Below are 9627 nucleotides of genomic sequence, written 5' to 3'. Positions count from 1 at the left end.
CTGAGAAAGGGACAAAGTGGCAAGGACCAGAAATCGGGCCTGACGGCTCTAGTTTTGTTACTGTTGTTGCTCACTGTGTCTCAGACATGTGCTTGTGCTAAAAAATCTCAAATGCTCAACCCCTAAATGCCAGCTTTCTACACGAGGTGCAGTCACAGTCCACTTGCAACGACAAACAGCGGTGGAGTTCAAGGACCGAAGTCCACCAGATCCGTAAGTGGAGTCTTTCCTCCTGCCCCACGCCACACGGCCAGCTGGTTTCCCTGCAGAAATTAACGTGGCCCGTGCCCCTGGGAACAACCCTTTTGTGTGCAGAGTAGACCTTAACAGCCAAGTGATTAAACACGGGAAGTAAGGGCTTATAATTAAAATGCTGACAAACCTGAGCCGAGTGACACACAAACCTGGACCGAGTGACACAAGCAAAGCTGCTATAACATTTTGACAGTTCTTTTTATACATAATGCATGATCCGTCTGCTCAAGTTTCCTCTATGTCCTTTGCCTGCGAAATAATTTACATCAATAAATAATTTATTACCATAACTCCTAAAGTAATTATGGGTTTCCTTCCAATTTTTTTTCTGCATGTGAATTGTTTTGTTCCCCGTCCACTGACTGGCATTTGCGCGCCATTTCCTAGTGGCCTTTTTGCAATAACTGGAACTGCGTTTGCTGTCTCACTTATTTGTCCCTAGGTCTTCTCGCCCGAGAGGTGAGGAAAATGGAACGTGCTGTGCCCGCTGTCTCCGCAACGCAGAACTCTTGTACCGGGTGCCATTAGCCAGAGGTGGGCAACGGAGCCCGTTCTCACCCCACGTAGGACATGTGGGACGTGGGTCGGCACGAAGCAGCACCTCCCATGGCAAATGACGGAGGCCTGGAGGGAGCCACCCCCTGATGTACAGGCAGCCCCTGCCTTGCCCAGCGCCGGATGACTCTCCGGGGCACGGCCGAGCCCGCTCCGTACCCACCAGGAATCACGGCCAGCAACTGGGGGCTGGCTCACCCCCTTCAGACCTGCTGACCAGTGGGCGGGCCCCACCCACGAGGCTGCCGCCCGAGCAAGGTTTCCTCAGAACACAGCGACCGGCGCTGCACAGGACTCTTCCCCCGAGAAGCCATCTGCAGAGGAACCTCCGGCTGAGCACAGAAGGCGTGCCCGGGACTGTCTGGGAGGTGAGACGGGAAACCGAGAGGCCAAACCGCGTCTCTGCTGGAAGGAGCCCCGTGCTGCTGGGGCTGGGCTGCACCCTCGGTCCCCGCACGGAGCAGGCCAGGCAGTCGCTGGCTCCGCTCTGCCCTGCCTCTCCCTCCGCACCTGGCCCGGTTCCTCTCCCGGTTCTTCCCCACTGGACAAGCACAAAACTACTTTGTATCAAGGTTCCAAACTCGGAGGGAGGGGACACGGAGGTGGGGAGGGGCTGCACTCCAGCTCACAATAATGGAGTGTGAAGCACTTAGGTGAGCACTTGATTATGCTAGTAAGGTGTTTCTATCAGGTGCAGAGGGCAGCGAGCGACTTGAGAGGGTGGCTTTTTAAGAGGAAGCAAAGGGGCCACTGCCCCTCCCACCCTCATGCACTTGCCTGGATTTTCTTAAGAACATTTATGACATTCGAACTCATATTGGCTTCCAGTTAGGACCTTGCATGGCGGCTCAGGAGGGAAGTGACCGAGTCACAGGACCAAGCTGTCCCCAGCTCTCACGGGCGAATGCCACTGATCAGGGCCAGAACATGAGACAGGCAGGAGGTTTGGTGATTAAAGTAATATATTTTATCTTTGCCGAGCATGGTCCGGCCCTGGCAGGGCCCAGAACCCTCGTAAAAAGTCTGGCCGGGCCCGCAAGGTGTTCTCTCCTCTCTGCTGAAAAGCAGGCACACCTAAGGTGAAATCTCACTGCCTGGGATGCCCTCCCAGTTCGTGACGCAGGACAAGGCCACACTTAGATCACAGGGAAAGTGGGCAGAGCGGTCACCTGAGCTTCCACCAGCGCACGTGCTTGAGAAGGCCTGGGGCGGCTGACATTCCCGCCCTGGCAAGTGCAGGAAAGGGATGGAGGCGGCAGGGACTGAGCCGGCAGCTCCTGTGCGCTGCTGTCTCTTTAAATCCCACAAACACCTGCACGCTGCAAGATGAGGAAAGACGGGCTGATGAGCCCACAGCTCCGAGGGCCGGACATAAGCACAAGGTTGCGTCACTCCACCCCCGAGTCACTCCACCGGACACACAGTAGGTACTCAATAAACACCACTAGAACAAGCCACTGAAATGAACAAAAAGCCTTGGTAATTTGTGCTGTCAGATGAGTCAGGGGCTTCCCGAATCCAGGAGGGGCAGAGCAACAAAAGGATGAGAGGGAGAGAGACGCCGAGGAGCAGGCGAGGGGACTCCAGAGCCCAGCCCCGCACTGTCCTGGTGCTGGCCTGCACGGCAAGAGGGACACAGGGCCCATGAACGACAGACCCTGAAGAGCCAGTCTGCAGACGAGAGCCCGCAGCAGCAGCAGCAGCGCAGGCCTCTTCCTGGAAAGCCTGCGCCCTGCGCAGAGCAAGCCTCGCCCCGCAGAGAGCCGGCCGCAGGGCTCCACAGGATCAGACTGCTGGGTCTTTGCCCTGGTCCCCGAGCCTGAGGGTCTTTCCCCACGAGGGTGACCCCTCACCTACACCCCCCTCCCACAGGAAACCAAGCTGGTCCCTTGGGGCCTGGAGGCCTCTTGCAGGGAGCAGGACGTTCACTTTGGGTCACAGCCCTCTTTCTCAGATACCACTTACAGAGTGCGTATGCTGTGCCAATCTCCTTACGTGGTCCTCCCAGCAAACCCACAAGGCAGGTGCCATCATCACAGCCGCTTTACAATGAGGACACTGAGGCTGAGAAAGTTAAGTAGCCCAAAGGGACTGGTCGAAACCCAGCGCTGCCCGGTACAAACGCACAAGAGGTCCACCTCATCGTGACCCACTCAGTGCAAAGGCGTGGAAGCCTGAAGCAGGACGGTCCAGAAATAAAGACCGGCATCTCCACCACCCAGTTTACCAGTGTGGCCTGGTTTACCGCGAAAGTCCAGACAGGGCTGAGGAGCAGGATGTGCCCAGGAGTCCCTCTCCTCCCTGGCCATGACCAAGACGGGCAGCTCGACTATAGCTCTCCACTGTGGGACTGGCCCAGGTGAGGCAGGCTTCTGGGCCACGTGCCTGGGTCACTGAGGGGTTTGCTGAAAGCCGTTAACCACCAACGAGCTCCATGTGGGGACAGGCCTCCGAAGTGTGTCACGTGGGTAAACCAAGGCCAGGTGATCTCTCTGTTTGCATTTCCGCTGGCGACAGCATCAGGAGGACCTCCCGGGCTCCCCATGAGAGCTGTGGCTTGTGAGTAACACGAAAACAGTCTTCCTTCTCCCCTTCTCTGGGTCCAACTCTGCCCACCAAGAACCTGGGCGGGCGCCTCGCTAGGCCTCGGTTCCCCATCTGTGAACGGAGTGCCCGCGCCCACCCCCAAAGCTGCTGCAGAGTCGAGGAGACCCTGCGTGTCGCGAGTGTGCCCCAGCACCGTGCTCACTGTGACACGCCCAGCCCTCCGCCACCCTCGTCACCCCACCTCTGGGGACGGGGTCTAAAGAAGAGAAAGAAAGCCCTGTGCACAGAGGGAGGGGCCGGGCGCACCGTACGCCGCCCTGCGAAGGGAACCGGAACAGGAAAGCCCGCAGCGGTTACGCATCGTGGAAGCCTGGCTGCTGCCCCAACACAGACATCACGGAAACTCACTGTCACGACGTCCCCCAAAGGGGCAGGGGACACGGAGAGACACACGAAGGAGAAACGGTGCCCGATCGGCTGGAGCATGAGAAATCGACCCAGTCAGTTTCAGCCCCTTATACAAAATGGTAATTCACACGTGCGTGAGAACAGGAGTCTGAGGCACAGGTCGGCAAGGGAAGCAAGCGCCTTAGAAACGCTCCTGCCCGCCGGGGACTATCCCGAGGAACAGCCCGGAAAAGGACGCGGCTTAGACACTTAGTCACTGCTCGTCACCACGGCAAACAAAACACTCTTCACCCCAACAACCAAGAAAACGGTTAAATCCTCAAACACTTTTTCACTCATCCGTACAACACGATCTCCCACACTCATTAAAACGCACGGAACAGACAGCGTTAACGCTGTGGGGAAACAATGGTGACCACTACTACAACGTGAAAAAGGCAAGAGAAATACCTTTTGTGTGTAATTTCATGTAATCAGACATTCATCCTGGATTGGCTATGCAAAAAACCCGAAGAACAGAGAAAATACACCAAAATCTGAACAGTAGTCATTACTAGGTATGGAGCTATGAGAGATTTTCACGTTATACTTTACACTATGGTGCATTTTCTGAATTAGGAAAAAATCAACATGATGACTTTAAAAGTCGGAAAGTAACCTTCAGTGTTGCAGTTGGAATTATACTTGTGAACCACACACCAGTGCCTAGCCCAGGAGCCCTCTGCGCCAGTCCGGCAGGGCTGGGACAACGCACAGGAGAGAGTCCCCAGGGCTGCAGCTTTTGTGCCTGTGTCCAGAAAGTGCTTTCGGCGTCTCACCTGGAGGACTCGGGCCCTGGAGGAGGACTAGGGGAGGACCGCTCACGGCCACCTTGGTTACTCACCCATAATTCCACAAGAGAAAAGTGTCGGTCCGTGACTCATCTTCTTTGGCGTGTGCTGAAAACAACCAGAAAAGCTATTCACTCTCCAAGTCATAAGAAGCACGTCTGCACATGACCCTGCGCTGATCCCTCGCTAAAGTCACAATCGGAGGGGTGACTGCCTTTTGCCGACGTAGGATTAGGGAAAGGAGAGAAAAGTATTAAAAGAGACAACATCTGCCCATAATTAGGTCTGGATTCTGTCCGAAGTCGCCGGTGAGTTATGGTGTCCATCAAGTTAATGGGTTTCAAAAACCCATGACTTCTGACACCGGGGGCTTTTCCATGTGAGTGATGGGGAGGAGGGCGTGGGGGGTGTTGTGCCCGGGTCACTGAGCTGGGCTGAGAAGAGGCCTCCCCAGAGCCCAGGCTGGGAGAGAAGGGGACCTCACAGTGGCAGGAAGAGCCTCGAGTAAAGAGCCCCTCCACCACCTCCAGGCCCCTCCCTCCAAGCTGTAAGGTCAGCTCTTCTCTACGCAAAGGCACTGGGTAAGCACAAGAAGGTGGCCCTCCCTCCCTCTGCAGGCTGTCTGCAGCGGGCCACGAGGCCCCTGGGCATCCTCTCTGAACTGAAACAGAAACCCAAGGTTCTAGTCGCTCTCAACCTACAGCTGTGGCTTCCGAGCCCCTGGCACCACGTCTCCACAACAGTTTCCCTTCCACTGTGAACATCGCACGTCTCCCCTCAACCCGACCACACCCAACCTTGGAAGAATGCTGTGGCCACTGGTGGAACACAGGCCAGGGGGCCCAGAGGAGCCCCAAGTCCAGGCGCTTGCTCTGCAGCTACGTGGAGCCTGAGCACGGGACATTCTGGGGTCCCTTGTACTAGTTGGGGCCCAGGTCAAGAGACCTGGCCTGACTCCTGCTGAGGAGGAGGCTGCCCACAGGTCTCAGGAAAAAGGGTCTCCCTCAAGCATCCCGAAGACTCGCTCACTCGTTCATTCATTCACTCATTCAACAAATCTGTCCTGGTAATTATTTACGTGGGAGCTGTGCTAGGGGTTGGTCACGTGACAGTGAAAGCCGTTCTCAGTCCCAGGGGAGCGGTCACCGAGGGCTCTAACTTCTGAGGAGCCCCAGGGACACAGGGACGGGGCATGGCTTCCCTCACGCTTCCCTTCCGAGAGGTGGGCGGGAACCCAGGCCCTGGCTCCTAGAGCTTGAGAGGGACGAGGGTGGGGCTGAGTAGGAACACCTGGCCCATGTGGATAAGAGGGTGGCAAGTGCTGGCACCAGCTCCCGCCCCTGTCCCCAGCTGCCCGATTCAGGGACCTCTGCCCTCAAGATACGTGGTCATGTGATTCAGGTTTTCAAGGGTCCATCCTGACCAGCCTCGGGCCTCGGGAGGACACAGTCACACAAACCAACCATTACGGTACAGAGAAAGAGGGACTGGCGGGGAGAGGGCCCAGACTGGGTGCCGGCGGTCAGGGCTGGCTTCCGGGGGGAGGTGCTGGAGCTGGTGTTAGATGAGAAGGTGCTTGCAAGGGGTGAAGTAGGGGCGGGCAGGCCTTTCCCAGACTCCTCCTCCATGCAAACCCTTACCTGTCAGGACAGGTGGCCCTCCTGGATTCCAGTGACTTAGCCAGCCAATCTACAGCCATCTGGGCAAAGAGCTGGCTGTGCCTGTCTCCCTCCCAGTTGGCTCGGTTAATGCAGCAGGATGCTCATCGAAAGCTCACACCGAAGTCACCAAATGGCAAGCAGCTGACAAACTCAAGAGCCCCGCTGGGTTCTCAGGGAGAGAAGCTGGGCTTGGCCAATACCACGGCCTTGCCTGCTGTGCTGCGGGGGACAGAGCCAGTGCTACAGGAGCACCCGGCACAAGGCAGACACCCTCTGGGAAACCACAGCAGCCACCCCAGCCCCGTGCTGGGGGTGGGCAAAGTTACGCAGGCTGGGAGCCCACAGAAACCAAACGAGGATCAGGCCAGGGAAAGCGGAAGACGGCGGCCCGCTGGCTGCGCCGAGGTGCAGGGCCCACTGAGGGCGGCTTGGGGTCCACGGACAGCACGAAGCAAACCGTAAACTGACCCGCTGGCGTGTCACTGCTCACTGGCCTTATTCTTCCACGAAGCTGCATGTTCAGACTGAGGGGCACCTCCCAGGAAATGTGGACACGTGCGTGGGCACCAGCGCTGCTGGGGTCCGCCTATAGAGGGGAGCCCTGGGCGCCCCAGGCCCTCATTCACTCGCTCTCCCGCCCACTGGCTACGTGTCTGCTGCGAACCCATTTCCCGCGCTGGAGAACACACACGTGGATGTCAGCACGTCTCGCTCCCTGCCACCCTGCTCCGAGCCACCGCCGGCCTCCACGCTGGCCCCCCACCTGTGCCCTGCACTCATCCTCCATGCTCCACCCAGACCCGGCAGAGGCCAGCCCATGTTGTTCCTGTTTGCCTGCTTCCAACGGCTTCCCACGGCGACCAGAATAAAATCCAGGCCGGCCCCTCTCCCCGCGGGCCACCAGGCCCACATGAGCCAAGCCTGGCGCCTGCGACCTCCCTCACACGGCTCGGCGGGGCCCGCCAGCTCACCGCCATCCCAGGCCCTTTGTGGTGGGGTCTTTACATGATGGACTCTGGGTCTCACTCCGGTCATGTGGCCTCCTTGGCGGCCTTCCCTGACCACCCAGCTAAAGGGTGCCTCCCCACCGTGCTTCTGTCCACAAGGCCTTGTCTGCATCACCTCATTTCCTGCCCCTCCTGAGACCAAAGGTTTGGGGCCGCTGTCTTGTCCACAATAGTCCCAGCACAAAGCAGGTGACACGGGACGACCTGGGGACCGACTGCTGTGGCCCTGTTGGCCCAGCCTCTTGCTCCTGCTGCCATATGCCCGACGGACGCAGGGACAATGGAAACTGATTTCCACTGGGCAAAACTGCTGCCCCCCCCCCAAATCACAGGGCTCACGCCAAGTCAAAACTCAGTGGGCAAGGGGAGAGAGCAGCACGCAGACAGAGCTGGGGGTCAGGGTGGCAACACCAGGCCAGCCCGGGCTCCTCACGCGGCCTCTGACTCTGCGCCAGGGACATGGGTGGGCCAGTGGTTGTTCACGTTGAGATTTATGACATGAAGGAACCCCATCCCCAGGTCCCCTATTCTAGAGAAGCCTCACTCCAGGTCCCCTCAGGGAGCATATGAACTGCATGGACTGGTGGTACAGCCCCCCCCTTCTACTAACAGCACCCCAATTCTGCATTGGGCTCCGACCCTCCCTCCCTGGATAGTGTCATGGTGGGGCTGTGCCTCGATTTCCCCTGGCACAGGGTGGGCACAGGACTGGATGTGGCTGACCAGACACTCCTCACTCTGGGGCTCTGACTCTTGGACCAAGGGGGTGCTGGAGCCAGTTCACCCGGGAGAAATGCCCTGAGCCCCACGAGAGCACCTGCTTCTAAAAAAGCTGCCCCACCCCTGTCCCTTCTGAGACTTCAGTCACCAGCTCTCCTCCAGTCGTGTGTTTCTCTCCCCTGCTCAGGTGACTTCTCCTTCCAGGTAAGTTAGCTGGAGATGGCTGATTTCATGCCGGACTTCAAGAAGCTGACGGTTAAGTCAGTCACGGCTCAGAAATATCATGCAACTGCTAAATGTGATGTCTGGGCAGGTTTTCAGAACCACAAGGAAATATTTATAAGTTGAACCTGCTTAACCAAAAAGATATTTACAGCACAGTGTAGTATTTTGTTTTGGGGTTTTTTTTTTGTTTCTAGTTTTGTGCTTTTTACAAAATGCAGGTTTCTCTTCTTTCTTTTCGGTCTACCTCTCCAAAATGGTCAATTCAGTCAAACTGGTTTGTGTGTGCAGACAATGTCCATCAAAGTCATTATGGAGAAATGCTGGTAGGACAGTGGCAATTTTAAGGCCAACCATAAGGCCTGAAATAGTTGTGGGCTAATTACTCCCCCATGGGCTTTCTGCATCCCATTGGGGTAAAGAAAAAAGAATGATGGGATCGGGGCCCCCATATTGCTGAGCCCCGTCCGAGGCTGGGCCGGCGGTGGGCAGGCCTAGACATCCCGTACCCAACAGATTCCCGGAGCGTCAGGCCCCAGGTGCGCCCTGACGCTGAGGTTCCCACTGGGGGGTCCAGGTTGTCCAGAGTTGTTTTATTTCCAGTTTACCCAGCGCATGATAAAACTCGCACTGGTCTGAGCCACTTCGCAGTCGGCCTCTCTAACCTTTCGCACCCCGTACCCACCACAGGAAGGGTGAGCTGATCACGATGTGAGGAGGCCTGGAAGGCCCTGGGGGGGACGCACCCTCTGAGGTTTCACAAGACGCGCCGTGTGCGCATGGAGGCACACGTACAGACATGTGCGCCCAGGCCCTGGCTGGCTCTGCAGTGACACAGGACAGTGAGCACAGCCCCCCTTGGTATTTCTCCCACAGTGAAGCCTCTGTTCCCGAGCCTCCCCCAGGGCAGGGCCTGGTCGCTGTGAGATTCCTTAGATCAAGAGAGAAGGTTCTAGAATCGGGTCTTCCACGGGAAAGGCGAAAGCTACAAATCAAAGTGAAGCTTCAGAGGCCATGTCTCAGACTAAGGAAAGAAGCCCTGACTTAAATACACAATCTACGTCTTTTTTTAAATGAGGAACTAACTCCCACAGAAAATGACAAAGCCCATCTCTGCCCATAATCACACTGCTTTTCCTTCTCCTGATGCAGCGTTGCAGGGAACCCCAAGGCCACACGGACAAGCCCGCGCTCACGCACCTGAGTAACAAGTGGAGCAGCCCAGCCTCCCAGGTGGGACGCGGTGAGACCGTGGCCGTGGCAAACAGGAGGGAGAGCCAGGCCCACGAAGACGGGAAGCTGAGGCTGCGGCCGGAGACAAAGCAGCATCGCTCGCTGCCTACCGGGGCTTCGGGGTCGCCCAGGCGTGGATGGCTTCCTGGGTGCCTCTGCTTGCCCTGGGGAAGGGCATCGGGCTGCCCT

The 9627-nt window shown here is 57.4% G+C and overlaps 1 protein-coding gene across 4 annotated transcripts in view; it reads right to left on the bottom strand.

Annotated features, from left to right (window-relative positions):
• Positions 1-4648: 4648 nt before the first annotated feature.
• The window catches only part of EEF1AKMT2 (EEF1A lysine methyltransferase 2), a 75375-nt gene continuing 70396 nt past the window's right edge, over positions 4649-9627 (bottom strand). For all 4 annotated transcript variants that reach the window (XR_005647228.1, XR_005647230.1, XR_005647226.1 and 1 more), the window contains one exon: positions 4649-4703. The gene's annotated coding sequence lies outside the window, so the exon portion shown is untranslated. The remainder of the gene's footprint in view (positions 4704-9627) is intronic.

This window comes from Pteropus medius, unplaced genomic scaffold, assembly GCF_902729225.1.
Source record: "Pteropus medius unplaced genomic scaffold, Ma_sr-lr_union100, whole genome shotgun sequence".
Classification (NCBI taxonomy): Eukaryota; Metazoa; Chordata; class Mammalia; order Chiroptera; family Pteropodidae; genus Pteropus; species Pteropus medius.
The sequence above is the reverse complement of the archived record's forward strand: the minus strand, read 5'-3'. Positions and strand labels throughout refer to the sequence as shown.